The 27,188-nt window shown below is 39.3% G+C and overlaps 1 protein-coding gene and 1 long non-coding RNA gene across 10 annotated transcripts in view; both read left to right on the top strand.

Annotated features, from left to right (window-relative positions):
* Positions 1–27,188, top strand: part of MACROD2 (mono-ADP ribosylhydrolase 2) — an 846,953-nt gene that overhangs the window by 115,695 nt on the left and 704,070 nt on the right. The gene's annotated exons all lie outside the window — the stretch shown is intronic.
* LOC147655150 (uncharacterized) lies at positions 19,054–19,626 on the top strand. The gene is made up of 2 exons (XR_015283878.1): positions 19,054–19,124; positions 19,505–19,626. It is a non-coding gene; the product is annotated as an uncharacterized LOC147655150 (long non-coding RNA).

Below are 27,188 nucleotides of genomic sequence, written 5' to 3'. Positions count from 1 at the left end.
CCAGAGGCTTCGTTTCCATTGCCTTTTGTAAAAAATGTCAAAGGCAGGCCTAGCTCTGCCAGGACAGCAGGTTAAGCACAAGGCCTGTAGCACAGTCATTACAATGTAGGTGATGCCATGGGATAGAGAGATCAGTGATATACTCTCCTGAGTGGTTTGGCTTTTCATTTGGCTTGGTACTCTAGATGTGTTTTAAAACCAGATTATAAATCTATTTCTAATCTTAAGGTATTTTTACAAAATCTCAGTTTTGCACATTGCCGTGAAAGCAAAAGCTATGTGGTGGTGGTATTGACAGGGCTAGCTGGACCCATGATCTGAATCAAATATGATGTATCTGTAGTCCTAATTAAAGCATTACTGTATCTCTCTCCACATAAGCAGGCTTTCAGATACAGTAGAATGTGTGAGAACTATTTAATTACCACTTATTGACGAAGAAAATACAAAATCTTCATTTGAATGAGAGAAGCAGACACAATCCCTCATTAAAACTGGAGTAGTACTTGACCTTAGCAATGATTCTTTAAAATCATGCATTTCTCAAACCACCAGCAGCCCAAACTAGCACATCATTTATAGGTTTTGTTCACCTGATGCGTACCTCAGTGTGTCTTCAGGTAGATTAAAAACCATGCAAGATGCTTGTTACAATAGCAGCATAGTTTTGTACATAAAACCTCACACTTTTTACAAATAAATTGACCGTAGTACCCCCTGAGATGCAAAATATGATTTTTGAAGGTGATACTTGAAACATCTGCTTTTATAGTTATAATGCACTGAAACCAAAAGTTTGCCTTGCAAATGCCAGCAGATGCAACACCCAAACTCCAGGAGAAGCTCAGGAAGAGCTGTTAACAGCTGCACTGGGAAATTACCTTCATATTTAAATATGAATGCATCTAAAAATAGCCCCAGTGAGAAATGAAAACTCCATTTGTTGTTAGCCTGCCTAGTATTTGTCTTTATTTCTAGTTGATGTTATTTTACATTATTGTTCGTGGATATAACAAAGCCTATTTCATTTCTTCTTGATCATTTTTCCCAGGGGTTGTAGAGAGGTTCTGATTGCAATTGTAAATTCTTTAGCGAACAAGTCGTGATTGCTATGGATTGTTCAGCCACAATCATTTTGAGCCTGTGCCGGGTCAGCTCTGTGCTCTCCGTGCTCTGTGCATGCAGTGGAGCCTAGAAGCACATAACGGAAGGGATTCAGGTTATTGAGTTCAGGTCCTCAGTACTCCAGGCAAGAGCATCTAAAAATGGGTCTGTGCAATACATCTGGTTGGCTGCGGCTGCAGAGGGCAGCCCCATCTCCACTTTTGCATCAGCTTGTGTTTGGCCAGGCCTTTAGTCAGCTCAGCTGCCAAAAACACAGACTTCCTCCCAGAATGTAATATGTTATGCTGGTGCTGCTTTTCCATGCAGCTCGTGATGGAGCCAGACAAGTGCTGGTGCCTGTGGGACCATCCTGTTCCACTTTGGTTGTTGGGTCAGTTTGGTCGCTGCACTGTGGAGCTGAAGTTGCCTTTTGTGGTCAGCTTTAACTGTACTGCAGGTATGCTTTTCAGACAGGTGAAAAGACAAGCTTTAAGTCTCATTAGGTGCTCTATTTAGTCTCCATGGATTTAATGGAAACTTCCTGTGTATGTGTGCATGGAACGGTTTCAAGTCAAATCCATCCACTCGAAGAGCAGATGAGCCAGCTCTGAATGACAGCCAGCCACACGGCACGTCACAAATTGCTGCTGGCTCAGTTTCTCTTATTTGTTTATTTACTTCACCGTTCTGAGCTGCCTGCAGAACAACTGCAAAGCCCTGCTGCCTGCTAGTTACGGTTTTGCACCCACCATCGCCGTTTAAAACTGACTTCAATGCTGCATCTGTGAACTTCTGCCTCAGAGGTCTCGTACAGACATGTTCTTAGTAAATGTACGAGTTTGGCATATGCAGCTGTCAAATTTCTTACGGTTTATGTCGCCTGTCATATTACTACAAAAACATTTTTCTTCTTTGCTTTTCAATTTCTGAAACTAAAAAAAAAAAAAAAAATACTCATCTCCTTCTATAACCTGTAATTTTACATCTGCTGTATTTTTAATAACAATAGATGCCATAACATGCTGGGGCTGTTACTGTGGAATTACTTTGTTGTTTTCCCGATGGTCTAAGGATTTTAATATGTTGGCCAAATGCCTTATTGAAAGGATTGTGGTATTGGCATGGAAACTGGCACTTTCATCAAATTGTGTGGCAGCTGTTCATTTTGTCGTGACTGTAGCAACCCTTTGCTCTCGCAATGTGGTGCTTGCGTTACTTAAGGTTTCAAGTAGAAACAGTCTCATGTAACTATTGATGAAATGTGCAGCTTATTCTGGGAGTCCCTGAGCAGTGGGTGCTGCCAAAGACAGGGCAGGATCTCTTCACTCTTGTGACCAGTGACTCGAGGAAATAGAATGAAGCTGAGTTAGGGGAGGTTTAGATTGAATATCAGGAAGGGGTTTTTTACCCACGGTGTGGGTGTGTAGTGAACAGGCTCCCCAGGGAGGTGGTTGCAGCACCAAGCCTGACAGAGCTCCAGAAGCATTTGCACAATGCTGTTAGGCACATGGTGGGATTCTTGGGATGTGCTGTGCAGGGCCAGGAGCTGGACTCGGTCATCCCAATGAGTCCTTTGCAATTCAGCATAATCTGGGATTCTATGACTGTTAATCCTTTGTAACCAGCTCTGAAGTCTACCTGCCTTCTCATCCTAGGGCTGTTTGGGTTCATTCTCTTCTTAGAGATGAAGAGAAGTTATTAACATTGACCATTAGCTGCTTTTAGAGTGACTGCTGGGAAAACATCACTGTACCTCTGCAAACCCAGGAATGCTATGCAAAAACACAGAGAATGTCAGTTTGTCCTTTGCTATGGTACCCCAATCTGTAGAATGCTGTGTACTGAGAAAACATTTTTACCTAAGCTGGGTCAGAGAGCCAGGAGGACACGGTAGGGATTTGCATTTTCATTTTGGCGAGCAAACACGTTGCTGTGTTGTGTTCGCGGCAAGAAGCAGAGGTAGATGGGAATGAAGGCAGCTGTGGCAGCCAAACCAGGAGTCATTTACCATGAGGCATCGCTGCAACAGGCACTGACCTGTTGCTGGCCTGTGAAGGGTTGTACCTTTCCACTTTGAAGCTCTACAAGTTTAATAGTTTTAACCCAAAGGCTTTCAAATTCTGTTGGATATCCATATAATACCATGGATAGCTTTGCATGCGTATTTTTTATTTCATCTCGTGGCAGTGATATGCTGCCTGGATTATAGGCATCTTTTTGAAATTGCTAATTAAGATTCCTTTAAAGTTTTTGGATTTGCAGACTGAGCTGTCTTCTGTATTGTTTCAAAAGTGGGTGTTATAAATTTTGTAGGCATTAGTGTGTTGTTTAGAAAACAGATGTTATTTGATATCTTCAAGTCATCTGACTTTTTCTGGGTAAGAGGGAGAGCACTGCAGACAAAGAGGAATTTTAAAACCTGGGCACTAAATTTGTGTGTCCTGTGGCCTGCCAGCTCTTTTACCTTTTTTCTGGATGGCTTAGTCATCCATCCAGTTAGTGGTAAGTCTGCTTTTATGTAGGCACTTGAGGCCTGTGTTTTGGGTCTGTTATTTGAAGTGGAGTTCATAGCATTTTAAATTTTAAAACCATTACTTTGTAATAGTATATTGCAGTGCTCTTCAGGAGAGAAAACAAATTGGTTAGTACAGGAGTAAATAATCTCCTAGAATAAGGAAAAAGAAAACGCATAGAAGAATGAAGGAAATATTTTATGGCTTCTAGAGCTTTTTTAATAATCAAATGTGACTGCTTTTCTCCCTGTCTGTGCTCTGCACACATATGCACATACATATTTTCCTTACATTCCAAATGTTTTTGATCAGAGCAGCTAGTTGCAGGCACAAATGCTGTTAGGAAAATATCAGTCCTAGAAACAGCAGCTATTGAAAGATTAGAAGTGACTGAAAACAAAATCTTGTAGAAGAATTTCTAATGTAATTGTAAAATAATTTGTTGCTGCTCTTGCTTTGCTATGGCATGATTAAGTACTGAATTTGAATCAGCTTTTAAAAGAAAATGCTTAGTTTCATTCCACAGCACAATTGGCAACTAAATAAAAGTTCAGACTGGATTTTTTTTTTTCAGCCCTCTTTTCACAGAGAAAGAAAAATGTACATAGGGTCTTTTGTATTTTGCAGAGAGGAAGTCTAGCACAATAGACCGTCAGAGGAAAGCAATTCCGATAATCAGTTTTCTGTACTACTTATTACAACTGGTCAGGACTGAGGTTTAATTAAATTTTAGGGATAAAGGACAACAGAGTGTGCTAAGGATGGCGAGTCAGCTTAAACTTAGAATTTCCTGGCTTTAATCCATTTCTGTGCCAACTCAGTAGCACTTCAATGTATGACTTCAGATGGGATTCCCTTCTATAGAAAGTAATAACTGTTGAGGTTTTAGAAGTTTTCCAGGGTCTCTTTTGACTTCCAGAGTAATTAATCGTTCATGAGTGGGTAATGGGAGTGTGGCACCTGAGACTGCCCCCCTGTGTGCCAAGTTTCAGCAGTGTGGGTTTACACAGTAAGTTGGCAAGTTTGTCAGCTTGTCATTGTTTTTAAAACAATACTAAAATGCAGTGATTTCAGAAGGATAGTTTATTAAGAGCAAATGCATTTTGACTCTTAAATGTTTTGTATCACGTTGAGAGAAGATGAAAATACCCTGATGTGCCATTATGGCATTTAAAGTGACCTTCTGCATAATGGGGCCCAAATAACCTCCTGACACTATTTTTTGGTATCACAGCTGTCACAGGCATAGCTTCAAAAGGCATCCCGTCTTCCAAGGTGAAGAGTCTGCTGCATATCTTAAATATGAACTGTTGCATGCTCGTCCTCCACACTGCCAGTTAAAACCTGTTCCAGTTTGTGATCTGCCTGGTGGCAGTGGCATTGGATGTTGTCAGCAAGACGAGTAATCTGTGTGATGAGAATTATCACATATTCTGGGGTTTGATGGCTGCTGGTAAATCACCTCTACCTTGCTGTTGGATGTATATTAATTACATTCTTCTGCAACAAATTTTCTACGTTTTGGATTCCTTCTTTACAGCTTTCCTGGTGCTTTTCTAGAGCCATTAACATTTTCTCCACAGGATGGATAAGTAATTGCTTCAGTTCGTCCTCAACCAACAGCACAAATTCAGAATAAAAAAGAATTAAACAAAATTTGAATTCTTTATTGATGACATTCACACTTTGGCATGATTTTAGCCACACTTTTTTTGTCAGACTGGCAGTCTACAGACCTTTTAAAACCAGTTTTGTAGAATTCTTTTTCTCAAGCATGTCTGGAGTACTATGAAAAAGAAAAACAGAAAGGACTACCTTGCAGGGTGCCTGGAATTTTGCTTTTGTGTTCTTTAATAGTCATAAGAAGCTTGAGCTGGTACTTCTGCCCTTCACTGTACTTCTGTACTACTTTAATGTTTCTTAATGAACAAGTGCCACTGTTTAGCATCCACTTACATAATTATTAAATAATTAAATAAAATACACTAATTGTGGAGAACCCCAAAACACTATGTTGAGATTTGTTTATTTTTCCCACTGTGAAAGAAGACACTGCTTCATAAACTTTCCTTTTCATGCTTTTTCCTTCACACACTTTATACTTTTGTGGATGATATGCTCAGCTAAACTGGCGTGTTGTGCACAGTCTGTGCCACACTTCTGCATTACAATAGTTTTTCTTCAGTAATGATGTGAGAAATTAAAAAAACCTAACATGATAAATCAATACACAACCTGTTAATTTGTGGTCCTGCATGGTATGGGTTGGAATACCTAAAATTTGAAAAACTTTTAGGCTTAAAAATATGCTTGTAATTAGTTAATTCTTATGCAGAATAATTTTATTGAATAAATTAGAAACCATAATAAAATGGAGGAGACACCTATGAATTTTGCTGATGCATGATTAAAGTGAAAACTGCTTCACACTACCTAATTGTATAAACAGTGTTAGTAAGCCTAATTTTATAGAATGTAAATATTTGGATTGGTATTTGTCATAGCATTTAGTTAGGACAAGCCCCTATACTGTATTTATTCCCAGCCTAAGACATATGCTGCTTTTACACAGATGTTCCAAATCAGTGTATTTGGGCTGCTTATTCCCACCTACTTTCATGAATCACTTGAAAAGGGAGGATGGAAAACACTGACAATTTTAGCAAATGCAATTCCAGAAACTCATTAATAAGCACGTTTCACACGCCCCCCAAACCTTGAATTAACAATAAATCTGATATGAGAATGTGAAAATGATACTACTGCCCATTTTTCCCAGTGTTTGTGCTGTGAATGGTACAGGGAAGGCTGCTCAGTGATGGGCTACATACTGCTTTTACAAAGACCAATTTTCTACTTCAGACAACAAAAGCTCTAGATTTTTTTTTTTTTGTTTTGTTTTGGTTTTTTTAAATTCTAATTGCTGAAAAATTATTTCAGCTAGTCTTGCTTATCATATAACAATAAAGCTTTAGGGCAATTGACCTGCTGACCTTAATTCCCAGGAAACTGTCACATTTCTTCTTTATTCCTTTGTTCATCCTAACAATGTGACCCAAAATACTACCGAGCTTTAAAGTTTCTCAGCGTAGTAAGGTCAAGCTTTAGTCACCATAGTTACAGTTCAGCTCCGCGGGTCAGAGGGCAAATAGATTAATGATGTCAGACACATCTTTAAATGGTTCTTACACTGCTTCGCCATGCGGTGAGCAGCTGAGCATATTTGAGATGACAAAGGCCTCCTTAAGTCTTGCTAATAGGAGGATCTTTGGAGACGTCTGATGGAAAGGTCCTTTCCGCTGCCTTCAATATCGAGCGGTGGTGGGCACCGGCGGCGGCTGCTTCGCTTCACACTGTCAGAAGAATATTGCAAAGGGGGGATAAATAGCTGCTGCTCCCTTGTGCCTTTCGTTCTGGGCATCCGATTCCTTTGTCCAGGATTCAGTCCAGTGGTTAAAAGCCTCAGAGAGGATGTAAAACAGTAAGCTGGAAGAATATATTGCAATTCTCGATGAAAGACATGCGCTTTCCTCCGCAGTGGTGAGGTGAAACCAAGAGATCTGTGGTTGGCGTGCCTGTTTCCTCGTAGTTATTAATAAAAGCCCTTCTTCATACATGTAACAGTCAGATACTAAAAACATATCTTCATTCTTCCTCTAGATAATGAAACTTTTTAAATTAAAAAAGGAAATATGGCTCACTTGATGACTTAAACGGGTTCCTTATGGCATAGGCCTTGGTGGTTCGGTCTCACGTAGCCCGTTTGTATCAGAATTCAACAGGACTAAGTAGCTGTTTGATCATTTTACTTTACAGGCAGGAATGTTTTTCCTTTATAAGATCTTATTACTTGCGCACCTGCACTGTTGCACTTTTTTCAGAGAGTGATGCATATTGCACAAAAACGAGAAGCTCTGGGTGACTTGACATCATTGCTATGGTAGTTAAAAAAACCCGAAAAATAAACCGAAAAGCCCCCAAACCCTAGCAAAGCACTTTCACATGCACTGTATCCCAGTATCTTCAGCAAGCTTCTGATTTTGAAATCTGTGTGAACCATGAATTTATTCTTGAAATGGAAATCCAGCTAATGGCTTGTGTAGGTCTCTAAACTGAATAAAAAGAAGAAAAACTTTGTCATGAAGTATGGAAGCAACATTAATATTTTTTTATTATATGTGTACACTGTCCTTCATCAAAATGCATTACCAATTCATCATTGGGTAGCTGACAGCAAGGAAGTAGGAGCTGTTGATGTAAAACTAATTTAGATGAAGAGGGGAGTCAGAGCCTTTCTGCAACAGTGTCCTGATGCTGCTGGATGGAAGAATATTGTCAGTCCTGTTACCTGGTGCTGCATTGCAACTTTGTGACTGGCAGAACTGTGTAGTATTTCCTCTTCAATCCTCTGGAATTAATTGCAGGAGGAGAATTTGGACACCCAATGGTCAGCAAAATAAATGCTGATCTGTTGGGTTTTATTCTATTGGGCTGTATCAAGGGCATAACAAACAAATATTTATGTTTTTTCAGAGTCTTTAATATATTACTTATGCCTCTGAAAGGTGCACTGTTAGCTTTTTGGATCCTTTTCATAAGCCTTTTTTATCTTTGTATTTGATATTTAACAGATTCTGTTCCCTTCAGCTGAAGTTCTGAGAGTGCAGTGTTGTTGTTATTCTAATACTAATGAAGATTAGACCACTCTAATCAGGTTTAAATTTTTTTTTGTTGTTGTTGCTGTAAGATGAAAAAAGAAGCTCCTTATTTTCTGGTATTACTTTTCCAGCCTTGTAGGGTATATTATAGCCTCTTTCTCTATAGGTTTCTCATTCCCTTGGCCAAGTGTAAAGTTTCCCTTTCTTCCTCAGAGCACTAATCTAGTACTTGAATTAAGGGCTGCCCCATTTCTTGTGTTCAGAGGTGCCCTTCCCCACCAGTCCAAATTGTTTCACTGATACTCACATCCTCTCCTTTGAGAGGCTGCTGCTTTTGCACCTGCTTTTTCACCTGAAGTAAGTTTTGATTCCATCAATGCATAGAGCATGCATGGAAAGTTTTGGGTTGGAAGGGACCTTAACAATCATCTAGTTCCAACCTCCTGGCACTGACAGGAACACTTTCCACTAGACCAGGTTGCTCAAAGCCCTTTTCAGCCTGACCTCAAACAGTTCCAGAGATGGATAATCCACAACGTCTCTGGACAGCCTGTTTCAGTGCCACCCTCACAGTAAATAATTTTTTCTTAATATCTAATCTAAACCTACTCTCTGTCCATTTGGATCTATTCCCCCTTGTCCTGTCAGTCTATGGTCTTCCTTCTTACTAAATATTAATTGATTTAAAATCAACACATAATCCCTCTCCATCTTTCTTGCAGACTCCCTTCAGGTACTGGGAATGTCACCCCTAAGCCTTCTGTTGTATAAATTTTTTCAAGCTTATTAGCATTTTGGAGACTTTCACATGTCAGCTGCATTTAAGAAGTTAACTGATATTTTTTAAGAATGTTTCTCGTAAAGAGTAAGTAAGTTTGTCTTGGCCTTGGGAAAACTGAGGAGTTCCGTGTGTGTGGCATACCTGGATATACTAAATACTGCAGCTGGGTCTGTGGCATGGAACCAAAGTGGGAGAGGGGGTGTGACTACACAAGAACTGGGGCAGAGCACCAACAATTCACATTTGTGTTAAATCATGGATAGAGCACTGGGTACTGAACGAGTGAGGCACTGCTGGTCCTTGTTCAGCCATACCAGGACTGGGAGAGCTGTTTTCAAACAAAGATATTCTGGTTCAAGGTGAAAAAGCAGCTGCTGCAAACTTTCTGTAGGAAACTCTTCCACTTGTTTCCTCACAGCTCTCTGCACCTTTCAGTTCTTTATCGGTAGAACAGCTCAGCTAAGGGACTTCTAAATGTGGCAGGTTCTGGACTGACAGCACTTGTATCCCCTGGGAGCTGTCAGATGCTGTTGCTGGGGTTCCATTTGCCTGTGATCCTTCAATGATTAGTAATGACACTATTTCTTTATGGTCATTATTTTGAGGGAATTTTATGTGATTGACAGAACCACATAATTAAGAAAGATGAAAAAAAAAATCCACCCCACACTTTGAGCAAGCCAGCTCTCAAAATGTGCTTTGTGATGTGGGAAAATGTGTTTGTCATTTTGTAGATGTGTTGATTTAGACATTGATGATGCAACTTAAGATCCCTTGACTTCTAGAACCTTATTGTGTGTGCTTTACTGGCCTGTTTGAATCGTTAGGAACTGCATCTCAAATGGAATTATTATTCTGTAACGCTGCAGCAGACAAAAGTTAGCCTCAGTTTCCATGTCCTATTCGTGAAGTGTGTTAGAGGGGCTTCTATCTCCTTAACAGATGGACAGTGATTCTCTGCAGGATGCAGAATATTTGGATATAATAAACTAATTGTAAACCTGGTTAAACAAATGCTAGAAGAGTAAAAAATGTATTAGAATCTCTGGCTACAAATTTTCATGCCATATCCTTCCAAAAACCCCACCAACATCAAAGGAATTTGCCAGTTTATTAGTGAATTCTGGTAGGTTTTAATTCATATGTTTTGACAGATGTTGTAGCCACATGTTCTGATAGATTTTTTTGTATCCATTAAGCACCTATATCCTTCACTGGCTTCAGCCACAGCACGAGAGCTGGCGGTGAGCGCCTTTGCAAAACCTCTGCAGAAAGGGACTCCCTTTGTCCATCTCCAGAGATCCCTTGGAATGACCGACAGCAGAGCTTGCTTTCCCTGCTTTGAACATCCAGAGCCCTTTCGTTTGCAGCCACTTTTAGGAGTTCCATGAATTTTCTTTGTGCTCTAAAGCCTTGTTCCTCCACTCATCCCTGTGTCCGAGCTTTCATTCCTGGTGAAACTCAAGGCACTGTTACTGGCCCACGTCTTCCCCTATCTGAAACTAATTCTTCTTCCTGATGGTCTTGAGGGCAGCCTGTGCTAGTCACGTCAAAGGTCTGGTTTCTTTCAGGGCAGTGCTTGATAGGGATGGAAATTTCCACAATCCTTTCCTGATGTTAATAGAGGAGCTCTGATTTATGAGAGATATAATTCTTCCAGTTTTAACTTTTACAATTCATGAAGCCGCTCATGCCTGGGGTATTATTAGATTAGGTATCCATTTTCTTAATAAAAAACGTGGATAAGTGGAGGCTCAACATGAAGATTCAGAAAGGGAACTGTAAAAAAATTACTGAATAATATAATTATTTTCCAGGATAATTTGTTTTATGCTAACCTTACTGTGCAAAATGTGCCCAAGCACAACTTGGAGTGAATTGCAGTCTACTCCTGAAAAACAATTTTCATGTATGGTAATTAAGTAACTTCTGATAACTGTGTGCTATCAAGTATTGTGGGTTTTTTCTTTTTCAACAGTGTATAACAAACCACTGCTGTCCACATCACTGCATCAAAATAAACCTGTTGAACTAAAGTTTTCACCATTTTTGTGTCTCAAAAAATTTATTTGGGAAGATTGTAATGAAAACTTGCCAATGTGGAGTACATTCCCAGGACTTCAAAAGTGGCACAGAAGCAGATTTTTCGAGGTGATTTACTAAAACTGGAGGCTTGGAACATTGCATGTGTGGTGTGGTTATGTGAGTGACTTGCATTCAGTGACTTTTAAGCCATTTACCAATTTAAGACAAATGGGAATTAAATGATGGGGGACGAAACCTGTAGTAGCCAAATCTACTGACATGCTGCCTTTTTAATGTGAAATTTATAGAAACCCTTGAGTGTCGTGTCTGATCTGATTGTCTGCCATTATAAATGGTGTCTGGCAGAGTGGATGTAATTTGTGTACAGAATGAAACAAGTGCTTAAGGGTAAAAAGCAGCTTTTTTAATATAAACACTAGCATAATGAAGGCAGCTTATGGAGGCCTTGCTATTTTCCTGTATTAAATCTCATCATTTACTGTGCACCCCTACTTAGGTAATGTTTCATTTTAATTCCATTCATAGTGAACATTCTTATTTTTATAAAGCATCTGAGATTTCTTTTTGGTCAAGAACTCTTTTGAAGTGCCCAGGAGTACTACTTGCAGCTGCATAAATGGTTTGGCACTGTAATTATGATCCCATTTCTCAAAAGTATATGAGAGAAGAAACAAAAAGGGGCTTCCCCTAATCTTGTTTACATAAAAAAATGGCCAGAACAAATCAGAGACTATAAAAATAATAGTAGCAGATGTAGAGAAAGTCAGGAGCAGGCAAGGAGTTGTGGGAGGTACATTTTCTTTGCAGATGTTTAGAGCAGAAACTAAATAGTGTGACATACCTAATATTGTAAAAATAATATTTAAAAAGTTGATTTAGAAGCAGATTCAGAAAGAGGGAGGTGTTTTTCCCTTGATAGAACTGGAGATAGGGTAATCATCTTAGAGAACTCTTGAAAATCAAAAGGCATAAACAAAGTTCAATTTAGTTGTACATGTGTATCCTTTCAGCTGGCAGACCAAATTATTCTGATTGTTTCTCATCAGATTTTAGTCCTTCTGTTCTGTGCTGTTTATATTAACTTCCATTAACCTACATGTTTTGAGTGAAAGTTTAAAATGGGCTATGAAAATTGCTTTCATCACTTCTTGATTTTAAAATAAGCATCAACACTGGATTGTTCTGTGCCTATAATAGATTAGTTTTAATCAATAGCGTATTGATAACGTACAATAACAACCCAGAACGACTGCATGCCTTTAAATGGAAGTTTAAATACTTAAATGTTTTTCTTTTTTTTTGGTCAGTGATTTGAATAGGTTTGCAACACCGGAAGAAAAAAAGTTGTGTTTATTTAATCCTAGAGTTAGATATTCAGGAATTTTTGCAGTTGAGTTGAGTTGTGTTACTGCATTTTAATATAATGGACTTAAAATAGTGAATCTATAAATTGAGAACCCTGAACTTGCTGCTTCCATGTACAGGTTAACTTTGAGTTCATTTTCCATTCCTTCAAAATCATCAGTGATGAATATAGTCCAAGGATCCAGGAGTATATATATGCATATATTTTAAGCATTGTTGTTCACTGAATAATTAATGTGAAAGCTGCTCATAAAGCTTGGCCAGTAATGTACCTTTGAAAGGTATTCCCATCAATATCTGACACGACTTTGATTTCCACTAATGATATGTAACCAGGAAGACTGCTTAATCTGTCACTGCGTATAAATCACCGTAGCTGGGTGGTCAAGGAGACCACTGTATTTGGTAGTTTGAGAATGTAAATCCCTAATCCATCACTGGCAAACTGGATTTCTAAGTGCTGCTTTATATGTTCTGTTGTAGGTCTTTGTTTATAGCGTATTTCATGGGTTTGGAACTCCTAAGAGGTGAAACTGGGCAGAAAAGCATTTATTTAATGTTAAAATCCCAGCACATAATGCTCATTTAAATAAAGAGAACTAAAATGTAGAGCAACAAAAGGTGAATAAACTATGAATGAGCTATGAACTACTAACCAGCTGTTACATTCCATTTTAGAAGCAAAACAAATTAATGCAAAGGAAGAGGGGGAAAAAAACCTAAGGAGAAAAGAAAAGAATTTTTGAAGCAGAACACAAATAAACAAGTAGTGCCAGGAATGGAACAGGAGGCTGGCACAGGCAAGGGTGCAGGCATTAATTGTTTGGTAAGGCACGCACAGACATGGGGTGTGTGAACATGGGGTGTTTTATCCTCACTCTCCAGCTGAAGAAATAAAGATGCTTTAGCCAGTGCTATGGAAAGACTTGGTATAGAGCCAAGATTGGAACTGGGTTTGATCAGCCTTCAGTGAGAAAGAAGCAAAGGCAATTAGAAAGCGATGAAGAAGCTGTCGACACACTTATAGAAGCCTTTGCTGGGTGGAAAAATTATTCCGTGTAGTAAGTGACATGTTTGGGTGACAAAATATCATCAACTTGGTAAGAAATTAGTTCATTTCATGCAATTACTGCACTTACCTGCAAAATCACATCTTAGCTTGATCCTGTTGGAGGAAAGCAAAGAGAACAGTGTGAATTTGTATTTCAGGTCTGGTGAACAGTGGAGAAAATAGTCTTAATTTTTTTTATTGAGTAAAAACTGTCTTTAGTATCCAACTAAATTATTCCCTTTTGGGAAGGGAAAACAAAGAAGCCAGAGGATAATGGAGATGTGAGCGGTTAAGTGTGATGAGTTGAAATAATCAGGCATTGCTGGAGAAAAAACTTTTTGAGAATATTAAAAGTTTTACACAAAGAACATAGAGGAGTCTAAGTGAATCCCAGCCTTTTGTATGCATCACATGAAGTAAGCGTCCTGAAAAATAAATTACTGTTGAGTACTGTTTGACAGTCTGCAATGTATTGAAAACTGGTTAAATAATCATGAACAAAGCAGTGCAGTCAGTTGATGAATCGGTTGGCCATTTGCATTTTATGAAGATTTATTAGTATATATGTTATTTTAGGGCATCAGGCTGAAATGATAGATAAGTAAACCTGTGTACTTTCAAGATAATACTTAGTTTGAAGAAAAAGCCAATGTAGAAAATGAAGTTGAGGAAAGGAAAAGGGAATTACCCTTCATGGAAAGTGTTTAGTGTGTGCAGGGGAGAAAAGGTACCTGGTAAATAAAAAAAATAGGGTAATAAGTGGTTATGGTGAGAAAGCACTTAGTAAATAACAAAAGTTATGGGTATTATATCATAACTTGGTTGTTCTCTGAAGAATTGAAAGTTGGGGTTATCCCCTAGTTGCAGATAAGTCAGGTACTCATTATACAAAGCAGCACTGGCTGTGCCTAGCCAGCCAAAGCCTCTGGAGGGTCCCAGCTCTCATTTTCAGAATCCCAGGAAGGTCAACCATAACCTCGAGATCTGCTGTCCCATGTTGTCTCTTCCCCTCTCTGTGCAAGCTGGTCTGAAGGTTGGATGGGAACAGAAAATTGCTAACTGAGCCCTCCCCTTAAAAGCTTCAGCTCTTCACTTTTTGCATCAAGCTGAAAATGGTTCTTGTGTCAAGAAGTAAAAGCAAGCTAATATGATTTTTTCCTTAGAAGTGAGAGGGTGAAGGATATGAGACAGGGATAAAGCATTGAACAGAACTTAAAAGGCAAAGCAACACTGCCGTGTCTTAATTGGATCCTATAAAAACATTTACATCAGTATGGTAGCTACCCTTTTGTCGTTGTTTTTGCAGTCTCTGAGACATTACAGAACAATCATTTGATTTCTATGTTTACTTTGCAATGAACTAATGCAGAGTGCTCGGTTTTTTGGTTTATGACTTGTGTTATTGCTTCACTGTATTAAAATCCTCTCAAAGTTCTTTAACCAGCACAGATCTGTTGTTAATTGAAACCTAAGAATCAGCTCTCTAAACAAAGGTCAGATATTTTTTTTTCTCCTATGCTAGAATAAATACTCATTAAATACATTCCATGGTAATAGAAAAGCTAAACTGAAAGAATATTTCTAGTTCTTTGGTTCCCTGTTTCTGGTGAGTGAGGGTATTTAGTAGTGTGCAGGAGTAGAGATTGTGAGGCTGATGTGGAAGCAAACCCTGAGCAGGAGTTACTTGGTCCATAAAGCATTCTGACTTGAAGTGAAATTATTTGCAAATCCCAAAGTGCCAAAAATTAATAGGCCGAGTTTCCTTGGTTTTAAAGGAAGCAAACTGATTTTTTTGACTAATCTATGCACATCTTATATTACACTCTTAACAAATTTAGTTCTGCTATTAAGAAGCTTTCAAAAACAGAATAATATCCCCCCCTTTCTTCTAGAACTGAGTTTGGAGGGGCTTTCTGTGTCATTCTTAAAGCCCCACTGGTCATAGTTGACCCCTCAGTCTTTATACCCAGTGCAAAGTCCATGTCCTGCACCCAATTTTCAGTTTTGTCTTTAAAACTGTAACAGGAACTTGTAGCAGAGTGCAATTTTATACAGACATCTGGCTGACTTTCTTCCCCTGTTTAAGCAGAAACAAATATTCCTTCTGATTTTGGTGACAAGGTACTGTGTTCATAATTTGAGTACTGGTTCAGGACAGTAATTGCTACCGTGTGACATTTTGTGAATTGATGCCACAATTTGTCAGGTTTTCATGGATTTTAGAATTACAGTGGATCACCAGTCACTGCTGATTATTGCTTTGCAGCGCAGAATTTTAAGAAGAAACAATGCAAAGATGAGGTTTCAAGTTAGAGCAAGCCCTGAGCTGCATTCAGTCAGATTCAAGGGAGGCTGATGAAGCGTTCTGGAGGAGCTTATTTCTGCCCATGATGAGCTGCTTAGTTGATTGAATAGGTGATTCAGTTCCTGACAGCTGTCAATCTTGATGTTTGCTTCTGAACTTCTGTTTTGCCTCATTCATCTTAACCTCTGATTTTCTTTTCATTTTTTTTTTTTCCCCCCCTTCATCTCCTGTGCTCATTTTCATTCTGGTCTCTCTGTTGACCCTTTTGCGTGGTGAACCTTTCATCGCTTTCCTGGAGTCCCCTCCACATGCAAAGGTTAAAGCAAGGCTGCTTGTTTTAAATTCTAATTAAAAAAAAAAAATAAAATAAAATACAGAATCTGCAGGAAAGATGTTATATTTTAAAATCTTAAAAAGCAATCTAAAGATGAGTAATTAGCTTCCCTTTGTCCAGAATGGCTAAGATAAGATAGTGAGCTAGATATATAAAAGATACCACAGTTGGGAAATGGCTGGTCAAAAATCAAGACTAAAATATCAGAATTAATATGTATTTATCTGTCCAAACAAATCTTTAAATGTGCTTTGACCATCTCCTAAATTGAATTCCACTGAATTTTTTTCCTAGGGGAAAAGAAAAACCCAACAGGAGAGAGATGTCTTTTAAAGTTTCTCAGAATTTATCCTAAATTAAATTTTTTTGTACACACAGGACCTACTCTGCAGCCTAAGAATAAAGTATTGTTTTTGTTGTATCCAGTGGTGAATTATGAATAGGAATGCCTAAAAAGTGGAATGCTACAGTAGTTTCCAGACTATTGACTGAAATTAGAGATGTTTAATACTTCATTTCTTCTAGACTGACTCTCCAAGTACTGTAATTGACTAACCTTGCAATTTTAAAAAATAATTAAAGTTACATACATCATGCTATTTATTGAACTGAAAATCAAATGCATTGTTTGTATAGATAACACTGCTTAAATATTAAATACATTTTAAAACTGAAATTAGGTTACTCCAGTGCTAGAACACTGAAGCCTGGAGGCCTCGAGCCTGTCCTCAGCTGTGCTGCAATTTTGGGACCTGTTGCATGCAGTCTGTTAGTGTGTCCCTGGCTCAGGAGCACGTGAGTAGTGCAGGAACTGAAGTAGCTAACTGATAAATTGTAATAAACTAATAGCTTGCAAATAATTACGTGTGCCTATATTTATGTTAATTTTTTTGGTAATATTTTACTCACTATTCTGGGTGAAATCCTAATGTTCTTGAAGGGATTTGGTCTTAAAACCTTAAAGTCTGTTCATTTAAAGTCTGCTCACTGTAATAATTTAAAGAGGAAAGACTGTCCTTTCTGTTGCTGCTCACAGCAAATCAGGAGAAGTGTAGTTGCCCTGTATTTAATTGTGAAGTTCAGCAAAGTTTTTTGTACCTCAGAAATACTTGGCCTGGCTCTGATTTATAGAAGATGAAATTATCAGTCACACACACACAAAAAACCTCCAAACGCTGTATTTGCACGAAAATCAAGTGTGCAATTTAAAAATAATGTTTGCGTTCTGTTGTGAGCGTGACAATATTTCAGAATTAATGGAAAGCTCTTGTGCCTGTGGAAGCTTTGAAATGGGAAAGGAGATTTTATCTCTTTTCCTATTTTGATGCTCATGTGCTCCTCTGTGTCAGATCTGCAAATGTTTTGGATCCAGTACTGTGTGTTGCTAGGTGGCACAGATGATAAAAGATGAATTTTCCCTGTTCCTCTAAATGATTTTGTTTGTGGTTGATCCATGTGTAATGATGACTCTTTTTTCTGGGGGTGGTGTGATGGTGGGGAGGAGGAGAGGTGCTAAATTCAGGTTTATAAACTGAATAATAAAAGATGTTCACACCTTCAAAAATGTAATCAAAATGGTAGTTTGGCCAAAAGTGTGGTAGTTTTGCAAGTTTTTCTAACATGTTTATTCAAGAGTAAAGGGAGCTTGTCCCTCTCTGAGTGAAAATTGTCAAAACCAGGATGATGTACAACTGGGGCTGCTTTCCTGTACGTGCCTATAGATGATGGTTTTGCAGTACAGGATGCTGTTTGCTGAAAGGACAGGCACAGCATACAAAGGGTTGAAATGGATTTCTGGACTCTTCCAGTCCAACCCTGTGTTCAGTTAGATCACTTTTCTCAGGGTAGAGTGTAGCCCAGCTTCCAATGGCTCCCAGGATGGAGATTCTATAACCTTTCTGGACCATCTTCTAGTACTTAACTGCCCAAGTGATGTCTCACTGGAATTTCCAGTGAATGGAAATCTAAGATGGCAGGTGCCAGGACATCGTGTGGAGGATAGGTAAACATGCACTGGGATGTTTCTTCGTAGTCCAGTTCATTCTGTGTGGTGTGTGACATTTCTTGCCAGAGTAATGAGGTAAATGCTTTGACATTCTGTGTTCTGCATCTGCTCTTTTGGCTTCTCTGTTGCGGAGGGAAAGATTGGTTGGACTCCGGCTAAGCTGACCACAAACATCATGTCCTGTTTATTCCTCAAGGCATGAGCATCGAGGCTTAGGAATGCTGCATCAGGTCCTTAACACATGCCTGGAAAAATCTGTGTGTTTGAGTGATAGGATCCACTGATCATCAGTCCAAGGGATTTTGTTGCCTTCACTATCTGTGACAGCCCATCAATTGTCAGATCAGATTGTGTTCCTGCTGTAGATGCTATTTTTCCACACTCTCTTTTCTTAAGCCCAGACCATCTCTGTGCATGTGTTTATAGCAAGATCTTGGTTTTTGCTAGCAATATGCACTGTGTGTTTTCATGAAACTGCATTTCCACAGTTCTCAAATCCCTTGAGCTTGCTGTGGAGGAAACCTCTATTCTCAATCTCATGCTTTAGGATGAAACGTGTTAGTAAGGTAAGATCCATCTTACTTCCTCTTGTATGTCTAACCTTTAAACACCTAAATGTGAGCTACACCTCTCTCAGGTTACAATGAATGGAGAGAAATAAATCACAGACAGAGATTCAGCTTGATTAAATTAGGAATTGAAGATAAGTTAGAGTAATTGCTGTCTTAAGCCATTTATTTCTTTCCATTGTCCGTAGGAAACTCTGACAGTTAAATGTGAGCTGGTTGCATTAACCCATGGAAACCTTACCTGAGGTGACTGAAATCCCACCTTCCTGTTATTGTACCACATTTCATATGTTCTGCTTGCTTAATTATGGATGCTGCTTTTAGCAGACAGCCGTTCTGTCTGTTTAATATCAGAAATTCAGTGCCCGATACACTTTGGAAAGAGGTTTTGGGGTGAGTGACGTGTTACAATTTAAATGTTTGAATGTATTTTGATGTGACAGCTATGTTGTCTAACTAGAAATGAGTATTTTATGAGTTCTGAGAAGGATGCAGCATTGCATAAAGGCAGGTGACAGCTTGTGCATGCTGCTCTGGAATTTCCAGACACAAAGACTATGCAAATGTTGACAAGATATAAAAATAAGTACTTGTGAAGTATTGTACTTGGTCTGGATAGTTATTGGACTGATTTTAGCCAAGCTGTTTCCCCTGGCGGCCAGCACTCAAGTGTCTGGGAATACACCAGATGACCTCCAAGAAGACATGGGGTTTTTTATTCGCTTGCTGCTTTGTGGTTTTGGAATTTTATTTTTTTTTTTCCTCCTTTTTAGGCAGCTAAACCATCTGAACTGTTGGCATGAGCTGTCAGAAAAATCCTTCTTTGAAACATGGAGACTGACTAGTATTTTCGAATTAGGAGTAAAGGCAAAAATAAAACTTAATGTAGAAGCCTGAATCTCTAACAAGTATGTTGGTGTGAGTTTTTTCATACTACTATCAACTTTGTGGATTGATGGCATGGAAACTCTTTTGTCCTAGAAGTGAAAAATTAGATGACCACTTTTTACTGAGAGGTAAAAAGAAGATGCACCTGACACTTAAAATTTATGGGATAATTCCCTGCAAATGCTGGACTTGAACTGAATACTTGTACTTTGAGATTGGGGTGAAGTTGTGGCAACACTCAATTGTGCAGGAGGGTAGAGCTTCTTACTTGTTGGGATTTGATGTTTATTTTAGAGCTCTTCAAGAGCATGATAGTATTTGGAAGATACTTTAACAGCAAGTGAGGCTGTCACATATACATGATAAAATGCATTTTATTATGTGCTTTTGCAATTCACCAAATGGATAACCCTGTGCTAAGTGTAGAATTTATAGGTAGAAAAGCATTGGAAGAATATAGCTCAATATTCAGAAATATGCTGTCTATAAGAGGCAATGAAAATGTGTCTCGGTGCTCGGAATGGCATTCATTCATTCTTCATCACCAGTTATTGTGAAAGGAACTTCTGGTAAAATACTTCAGCGTTTGATTTTTCCATATTAGACTGTAAGGCCCCCTGAAAGTTTTATGTAATTTTTTAAAATGTTTATTTTTATTTATTTTTTTGGTTTTCCAGTCTGTCTTCAATAACTTACAAGTTTTGTCTTTCTTTCCCTCATGCACGTTTTCTTTCACCAAGCTGGGAGCGTTGTGCTCTCAAAATGTTAACCTTTCCAACATCCCTGTGAGATATTCATGCATGATTACTGTCTCAGTCTTGAGGGATGTTATTCCCCTGGAGCACCAGGAGGATATTGTAAGAACTTGGACTAAAGCTCTGGAGTCCCTTGCTGTAAAGCTCGTGCTCAGAGAGGTGGATGATGCTGTTCTAGGCAGTGACAGGCTTTTTGGGGCGAGTCAGGAAGTGCTGGTCGCATGAGAAATGTTTTGACTAGAAACAACTCCAATCAAACAAATCTCTAGGGATATAACTGTCATGTTTCTGAACAAAGAATGATCAAACAAAAGCTTACAGTGAGGTCTTAATTCAGTCCATGACAAAGCATCCTCTGACTTCACTGAGGTCAGATTACATTTTGAGTATTGAAGACCTGTCTAAAAATTCCTACCTTTTTATAATTTTTAAAAGTAAATTGTAATAATAAATTTATTTCTATTGGCATATCACTATAAATTAGAGATTAAAAAGGTGAATAACTTTTCCATTGTATGTTAATATTTTAACTGACTACAGAGATTTTTGTCTGTGGAATAAATGAAAAGTGTTTGAAAGATTCAACTCAGGATCTTCATAGTTACCATCTGTAAGTTTTCTATACTGTATTTAGTACTGAAAGAAAAGTCCTAAAATAATTTTAAGTAACATCAGAATTGTTCAGTGTTCTTTAAACATCTTCAGTGATGTAAGAGAGTTACTTTTCTCTGTCTTAAAAAAAAAATAAAATTGAGAAACAAAAGGCTATGGTAGAAGGTTGGTCCACTCTTCTTGGAGGGAAATGTTGAACTTTGGGATGACCTCAGTTACCTTTCCTCTTCCATACAGTCATTAACATTGTTTGGGTATTTTTTCATACAATCATGGAACGGTTTGGGTTGGAAGGGACATTTAAAGCTCATCCAGTTCTAACCCTCTTCCATGGGCAGGGACACCTTTCACTAGACCAGGTTGCTCAGAGCCCCATCCAACCTGGCCTTGAACATTTCTAGCGATGCGGTATCTCTAAGTTCTCTGGGTCACCCGTTCCAGGGTCTCACTGCTGTCACTGTCAATAGCCAATCTGACTCTACCCTCTGTCACTTTGAAGCCATTTCTCCTTGTGCTGTCATTCTGTGCCCTTGCAGAAGTCCCTCTCCAGCTCTGTCCTATCCTCCTTTGGGAATATTTGCCTATTTTCTGGAGTTCTTGGTTGTTTGTTTTAATTGTAACCAATGGAAGCTTTTTCCTTCTGTTGCTAAGCAGAAAATGTTTACAGTGTTTCCATTTATCTCTTCAGCTCTTGCCTGGGGTGTATGTATGTGTATATTCTTTTGCTGATATGAATTATATTTTGTGTCTGCAGATCATAGGTTTTTTTGAAAGTGAAACAAAATGATTAAACTGAAGTCAACTATATTATTTGAAGCTGCTGTATGTGTTTATCCTCATAGTGCTTAATCCTTGCCTTTGCCTCAGGCTACTAACCCTGGCTGGTTATTAATTCCTTAAAAATGCCCTGAGCCAACATTGCTGCTGTTATAACTTGTTTGGGGATGAAATGAAGTTGACGTTTTTCTTAGCTACAGCATCTTCTCGCTGTAATGTCACTGGATCAATTGGTTTCAGCAGTGCTGCTATTTCACCATGTGCCTTGAAGAATTTATTTCTTGTACAGCATCTGTTTAGACTTCTCAAGTTAACGTTTAGTCTACCAGGGATGTAACCTATTTTAATGCAGGGGTGTCAGATCTTTTGGAAATACTCTCACTGTGCAGATCCTGAGTGGCCTATTACAAAGAAATCCGTGGTTTTACTTTATGAAACAAAACAAAACCTTTTGTCATTGGGCCATTATGGTGTGGGAAGAGGACAACTCTGAAATTGGGGTGAAATAAAATATGGTTTGAAATGCTATAAACTTCTTTTTGTATACATTTTAGGGATTATTTCATAAACTGCTTAAGAAATATTGGCCTGGCATGCATGTGACTGAGATATTCCTTTTCTGAGCGTGCAGCTGAGCTTCTTCGAGGCTGGAGTTTAGATTTTTCTGTTTTAATAGAAGCCTTCCAATAAAAATCAAAATGCTGTAAAATTATAGATTGGCTTCAGGAGCAGTGAAACACCTTGGCAAATTATCTCCTAGTGCTGGGGGCAATCCCTCCCTCATCATCTGGCAAGAGCTGAGTCAAAGCTGGTGTAGCACAGTCAGTCTGTGCTGCCGGACGCCCGGCTTGGCTCTGGCTGACTCAGCAGCGATGGGGGGCATGTCTGGGAGGAAGGATGAGTCCAAAGGATGTGGTGGTGTTTGGAGCTTCTGCTCTTCTGCCCTGAAATGCAGTCGAGATGTCCTGGTGACTTCCACCGCCACGAGTGTGTGGCTGTGTGACAGCCCTGCCTGTGAAGGAGGAGGAGCAGTGTGCATCTGCCAAAACCCAACCTCACTGTGCTTTTGTACATCTACGCTTTATTTTCCATGTTAAACAGCTCTGTTTCTAAGGGTTCTCTGTGACACACTCTTGTTTTTTTGAATGAGGTAAAACATCTTTGAAAATAGTAGGATCACACAGACACCTTCCAAAATCCCCACCCTACTCCCTTTTTCCCCCACTCTAAAGTTTTCATTATGAAGGAAGTTTTGTCTCTTAAGTTTCATTTCAGAAATGAGTGACTTCAAAGACTGCTGCAGAAATCACATCCCAAACCACTTCTGCTACCTTCCTGGAAACCTTCCCAGCTGATATCTTGGAAGAAGAATCATTTAATTGAGAAAGAGCAGCAGAAGGAGGTCATCCATTACCAACAGTAATATTTAGCAATCTTCTCCTCCCTTCTGAGGACAGAAGTCCAAAATACAGAATACTTCCAAGGTTCCTGCTGTGTCCAGCCTCCAGAACGTCTTCCAGCTCTTGCCATAGACCAGGCAGATAGCACTGTTTCTAATTCTTGTGTGAGGGACAATGAGGAATGTTATTTCAATGCATCTTTGTATCAATTTATAAAATAGAATTCAATATTTGAATAGTAAAATGACAACTTGTAGCCCAAAATATGATATTTAATATGTTTCATTGACCTGTTTGCATCACATCAGTGTAAAGCTTCCTCCCTTCTCATAGTGCCAGAAATTACTCAGTTTACCATTTAAATGATAGAGTTAATCATTACAGATAATTAAAGCAAAGCCTGTGTGAAGAATGCTGAAATTCTGTGAATATTAAGGCATGAAATTATTTTATGCAGGATTTCTGTCATGAATATAATATGAAATAATTTCATCCATGCTAAACAACTTTATTAACTATAAGGTGAAATTTCAAGTATCTCCCATCAAGTATTTCAAGTATCTCACCATTTTCCCTGTGATGATACTTGTGGGAGACAAAGTTAACAGGATGATGAGCAGGGGCAAGTGGTGGCCCCATGGCCTGGGAGTTCCAAGTCAGCTAGTTTTCAGTCAGTGGTTATAAATCATACTTCCATGTTTGTTTTCAATGTAATATTTATAATGTTTTTCCGTGATGATATAATAACTTACTGAAGTCAAAATGTGAGATGTGCATAACACTAGTGGCATGTAAAGCACTTGAGAAATTAAATGGAGACTTCCAGCTGCCTTTTCTCCAGGGAAGGAAGTGTGTCTCCTTTGGGAGCTGCCTGAATTTTCCTTAGACCTGAGAAGTTACTGTGTTATATGGGAGGAGAAGAGAAGGGACAGGGCTGGATCTGTAATGCTTCCCAAAACTCCCTTTTGGAGCTGCTTCTGCCACTGCTGTTCTGCAGCAAACTTTCACTTTGGATGATGGTGATCCCAAAGCAAACGGTAGTGGGAAACCAGGATCAATGTTGTACAGTCTATAAAAGCAGTGGAGAAGCTTATTTAGAGAAGTGCTGGTTCTCATGCATTAAAAGCTAGGAATTAAATGCTGGAAATGAAAGATGTTAAAGTAGGACAGATTTAGTTTCTGTGTTGAACTTGGTTCTTCTGGCTGCACAGAGATATCTGTGAAGATTTTGAACATTGAGCAGAATTGGGCTTGGCATCAAGACAGTCTGGAGGTTGAATCAAGTGAGGCTGATCTGGTTTCTGCAGTTCCCTGCTGCAAACCCAGGTTCATCTCCCCGAAATGTGCGGCACAGGCTGTGGTGTGTGGGGAATTAGCAAAGGGTTAAGAAGCACGAGTGGTTGATGAGAACAGCTAAGATTTTCAGAGCGCTTCTTGTGTTTTCAGAGCCACATTTGCAGCGCTGGGGCTGGCACAGGAGAAGGCAGGGAGCTCCTGGCAAGCCGACAGCTCATCCCAGCTTCACAACGTGACCAAATTCTGCCGGCGGCTGGGGCGGGGGCACGCAGTGCATTAAAAGATCTGCTAGTCAGGGGAAAAAAAAGCCAGTCATTTCAGCCCCATCCCCCCTTTATCTTGCACAGTCCCTCTCCGTGCCCTTGAACAGCCCTGGAGGCACAGTCTGGTTGTTTCAAGAGGAGTTCTGATCTGGAAAACATCCCCTTTCTTACTCGACGGTGCTGCCAAAGATTATTGAAAGCCGGTATCTGCTGACTCCAGTGACAATTTCTAATAAGTTTTCCATCACCAATTTCTATGGTGATGCATGAACAAAAAAGAATACAGCTTGACTTTCAGCTCCAGAGCTATTTTTACAAGGCTGGCTCTTAAAGACAAAAGAAAACATTTTCTTTCTAAACTGAGCATATTTGACACTGAAGGTCAGTCAGAGATAATACGACCCGAACACTGGTGTTTATGCACTCATTTGCTTATAGAGCAAATTAAGCGATTTAATGACCTGATGACTTCCTCTTCTATCATCCCTAAATGAAATATAACCCTCTTCACCCCTTTGTGTGCCTCTCAGCCCATTTAAAGATCTTTTAAGGTTTATTTTTTGTCCATGAAATCGGGACCTTCCATTACCCTTACCAGGTGCAGCAACTGGAATTCCTGAAATGAGATTCAGGGGCGTTGTGTGACTGCTCCTGCCATTATACAGATGGTAATTTCTTCCCATGCTAATTATTATCAAACAGCTAAGAGGAAGATTAAAAAGCACTGTGTTCCTCAAACCCTTTTTTTTTTTTTTTTGTCCTCTATTATATTTTCTGAAAGAAAGGAAAAAATAATCCTGGAAACCAGATAGTCAGGGAAATGCAGAGAATGAGTATCTGCTGAGAGCCTCAGGTGAACCTGGCCCTCCTGTGAGGACAGGGACAGGGAGGGAATGAGGGGGAGAGAGAGGTGTGGATGTTTTTATCAGAAGGTGCTTTTCTCACGGTGTCCAAGATAAAGGGACTGACATTCTTGCAGTGCTCTAATGGGGGTGGAAGAGTAACTGGATCCTGAATTAGGTGGTTCACTAATGTGCCTATTTTTTCCAGTCCACGTAGTTCTGCCTAGCGCCTCAGGCTTCTGGAATGGTGTTTTTATGCCACTTAAGGTCTTAGATTTGTACTTCTCAAACCAAAGAAGATGCAAGGCTTGCAATTTCTTTATCCTAACCCTGGTTTTTTGGGTTGTTTTTTCCCCCCCCCCCTTAATACTAAGGTCAGTCCAACTGGTGGTTTTGATTTTGGGGATTTTTTTTTTTATTATTATTTTCTTAAAATCAGCCTAATTGTGACATTCTGTGATTAATTTTACTGGGATGGAAATGTAGCACATAGTGTATTGAGATCCTGATTTTTATTTTTTTTTTGATTTTTTTTTTTTGTCGAGTTTACAGTCTCTTTTCCAACGTGGGCTGTGGTTTCATTACAGTAAGTTCCTGCTTTGGATGCAGAGACTTACGTCAGATTCACCAGCTGCTGCTCTCTCAAAATAGGCAGCATGCCAGTACCAAGGATTAGCTGGGTTACTGTTTGTCCCACCAGTTGTTTTTAAAATCTTTAACTGTGCAGGAACATCCCTGTATGCCATCCCTGCAACTCAGTGCCTGATGCCTTCTGTTCCCACCCTCCTTTTAAATTTTCTTCCCCAGGTATCTGTTTCGCTTGCATTTTTGGTATTCATTAACTTGATTTAGAAAACACTTTTGTCAGTGTATTTGTATTTTCTTATGAGCTAGAGAGCTTCCATATAAATACCTTTTTTGTCTTAGGTGGAGGCTTTTTGGGAATGGGTTTCGTCTGTGGATCACAGTGGCTGCAGTATTAGGATAGTGTCATTAAAATGCTTATCACCGAGTTGAATGACTCGATTTCTCATAACCTGGAGGGGAAAACAGCAGCAGTAAGCAATGCTCACCTAAACCACAGTTTACTCTACTTTTGGAACAATTCTGTCAATAAAATTAACTCCATACTAAAAGAGCCATGGCTTGGAGACCACAGCTTTGTGCGAGTTCTTCTCAGTCCATCAACTTCACTAATAAAACTGAACTGAAATGCTAAACTGGTTCCTAAATTAAGCTCAGAGTTGAGCAGTACAGCTGTATTCCAGTCGAGGCAGCCAGGGATTTGCCTTGCAGGGGTAGCCTGAAGTTCCAAGTGAGTGTATTTCCCTGGAGGAGCTGAGGCTGCGAGTAGGAGGAACCCAGGGTTGAGCATCAGTGTGCCAGTGCTGGGAGCAGAGATACACCCGTTACTGTTGGTGCACAATTTCTGTACTCCCATGAGAGTGTCTTGGGACTTAACATGGGCTTCTTTCTCCTAAGATGCTTCTGTAGCCTTCAACTCTCCCCCTTGTCCAAGTTAATCGTGACAGTTTCGGAGCAGGCATGTCCTTTAGGGCAAATAGCAGGAAAGTTAACGGAAGACCATGAACACTTTGATGTATTTGCTGCTGTGCTCCCTGAA

This window comes from Cyanistes caeruleus, chromosome 2 (assembly GCF_971803275.1).
Source record: "Cyanistes caeruleus chromosome 2, bCyaCae1.hap1.1, whole genome shotgun sequence".
Lineage (NCBI taxonomy): Eukaryota > Metazoa > Chordata > Aves > Passeriformes > Paridae > Cyanistes > Cyanistes caeruleus.
This window is presented reverse-complemented; position numbering and strand designations above follow the sequence as displayed.